Source organism: Temnothorax curvispinosus, unplaced genomic scaffold (genome assembly GCF_003070985.1).
Source record: "Temnothorax curvispinosus isolate PA1 unplaced genomic scaffold, ASM307098v1 QBEX01005133.1, whole genome shotgun sequence".
NCBI lineage: Eukaryota > Metazoa > Arthropoda > Insecta > Hymenoptera > Formicidae > Temnothorax > Temnothorax curvispinosus.
In genome coordinates, this window is record NW_020214913.1 from 1,592,860 (window position 1) to 1,596,009 (window position 3,150).

The following is a 3,150-nucleotide window of genomic DNA, read 5'->3' on the forward strand; positions in this document are numbered from 1 at the left end:
TTGCCGACACCTTGGAACATTTCGTCGTCGTCGCGTTTGCTTCGGAAGTGCCGTTCAAGTAATCGGACTAAAGGACTTTTTTAAACGGGAGTGCCGTACAGTATCGCGCGAGAGAAAGAGTTTTATTGATAATTAGTCCGTGCGCGATTGTAGTTTAATATCCGCGAGTGTATCTCGCGAGTGTCCTGTGCGGTGAGAGGAGGGGAAGCCTGACGTCCTGAGAGGAGGAGGAGGTCTGAGAGAGACATCGGGCACCGACGGAGCAACCTTGGGGTGAGTATCATTTCTCATCATTAATAATTATTTTCCATTTATTTAGATTGTTTTATCTCGATAAGTTAAAAATAATTAGAAAAAGAGAAATTATCTAAAATTTTACTCTTGTAAAGATCTTTTTCGGTAGATAGATAATTGTATTAGTAAATAGTTTTATTGAAAGACAAATTAGAGGCACGTAAGAATTATCTTTTGAAATATTGATCATTTTGAACGCTTCTTTAATTTGAATTTTATATGTTTGTATGTTACAGTATCGTAGCTACGTGAATAACTCCGCCTGTTGCGCATCAGGTTAATTGGTGAGTCAGAATTTTTTTTTTACTTAGGCAACGAATCTACGATTAATCAAAGACAGAGCAAATATATCTCGGTACATGTCGAATTATGACAATAGATTATATAGTATAAATTTATTATATCTCGTAGATACGTTGCCTTAAAATGGATGGGCTAAAATTAATTATGGCAAATATTTAATCTTGGTCACTTTTACGTACGTTTATTTAATGATGTATTATGCGATTGTGCTTGAGGAAATACTCGCACACTTCGCACGCATAGAGCTCGCACAGAGCTCATTATCGTTGAATTACGTTGATAAACCTTCGCGTTCTGTATAAATAATTTTTAAATAAAATTTTAAATCTTAAATAAAATATTATATTAAATCAGAATTTTATTTCGCGAATTTAAATTAGTAAATTACACAGTAAATTAAATTTTCAAAATTTTGTTACGTATAAGATCAATATTCTACTTACAATTAGAGTAATAAATATTTTTGAGAAACACAAACAAATAAGAAGTAAAGTAATACTATCACGCAATTAAAGTAATGATTTTGAAAATATACAATTTTTATTTACATCTTTTATAAAATTATTTTTGTATTATTTTTCTTGAACATAAGAGAAAAGAGTAAGATATTGTGTTATAAATAAAACTGTCTGTAAATAGGGAAAAATTATTAATTAGTTAGAATTTATGTTAATTTATATACCCTTCTATTCCCATATACTTAGCCAAGATTAAATATTAAATCGATGCAAGAAAGCAATATATAGATATATGTATAATAAAAAGAATAAAAAATATTTTGGTTTTATTATGCAATTTATTTTATAGAAAACGCGATATAATGGTTATTAATTACTAAAGTTTATTTTAATCGATTTTACCCTAATTTTTTGTAGCCTATCCATCTATTTTTGATTGAGAAATTGACTTTATACCAGTCAAGTAATATATGACGTGAGATTGTAAATATTTTGTCTGAGAAACGCTGAACTTTTTAAATTATTTTAGAATTGATCGTATAATACAATTATATTGATATTCAATTTTGCATGCAGTAATATACCTATATGAATATATTAAAAATAAATTTATCTAATATTTATAATGTTATATTTGTACGTGCAATTTAAATTAGAAACTTAGATAATCTTTGTTTTGAGATACGATTCGAGTTATTAATTTCAGGATTCGTTATTGATAACGTACAATGGTTGATTTTATAAATTATTTTAGAACGCAAAGAATAAAATATCTAGCACAACATATTTATTTCTATTAATTTTTACATTCGATCGCAGATTTTTTATCAAAACGCTGCTTGAGTCCATAAAAAAATAATAGTACATACTTTGTCTAAAAAAGTATTCCATCAAGTTTTAAATAACATTAGTATTAAGTTTTCGGACACTGAGATATAATACATTGTTTAACGGCAATGTCATGTCATGGGTATCCTTGGATCAATTTTTACCGAAGTTTCCTTGCACGATTCCACTTCGTATTTGCTCAAGATCATAAGCATAGTGCTAACTTTATTTGTAAAAGCCCGAAGCGTTGACCTACAGAACATATAACAGTATAATATTATATATTATTTTAACGAAGAAGAATTAAAGAAATGTATATTACTATCTTAATATATAAAGAGCTATATTAAAATTGATTTTCTTACCATACACTCATGTGAGCCTCCTCCGAATGGTAAATAGACGCCTGACGGTCTCTCACGTTTGTTCCTTTTCTTAAATCGCTCTGGATCGAATATATCGGGATTGGGGAAATATTCCGAATCATAGTGTAGGCCAAGTATCGAGATGTAAACCGGTATATCCTCCTCAATTACAAGATCGTACTCCTTTATAATTTTTCATAGCTATGCGATTTAGGAACCCCAATGGCGTACATTCTCAAAGTTTCTGATACCCACCATATCGAGATACGGTAATGACGTTTGTATCTAGTAATAATAAACAATGCATAAAAATAATTTTTTATTTAAATTAGAATTGCACATAATCAAATTTTAAGGTTTTCTCTTAATTTTTAGTTCACTTTCTCTGACTTAAAATATATTGTTTTTGCATTATAAATTTGAATATGTGTAAAATTATATTTAAAAATATATATTACTAAAAATAATTTATAAAGATAAAATAAAAAATTTACGAGAGAAAAATAGTGGATGATAGTCACATACCATGTCATATGTAATTTTTCCATTAGATTTTTCGAGTGCTTTGAGAAGTTCTTTTCGCAGTTTTTTTAATCTCAGGTTGAACCGCGAGTTGATACAACGCGAAGGCCGTATATAGTCGTTGAGCAGGTTTCAAAACCAAATAAGAAGAAACTAGCTGCTTGTGCCAAAAGATCATCGTCATCGAATGCTGAAATTTAATACATTTTTAGAGTTTTGAAGGCTCTCGATATACTTATCGTGATTAAATTTGATTACCATTATTATTAATTGAACTTGACGGTTACTCTGATTTTGTCACCGTAAGCCGTTATGTTAAACATCTTTATTTATACTTATATATAAGTATAAATAAAGTAAACGTAATTATTTCGCTTACT

General features: G+C 29.0%; 1 pseudogene; it reads right to left on the reverse strand.

The window, feature by feature from the left end:
* Positions 1–2,458: 2,458 nt before the first annotated feature.
* The window catches only part of LOC112454548, a 2,565-nt pseudogene continuing 1,873 nt past the window's right edge, over positions 2,459–3,150 (reverse strand).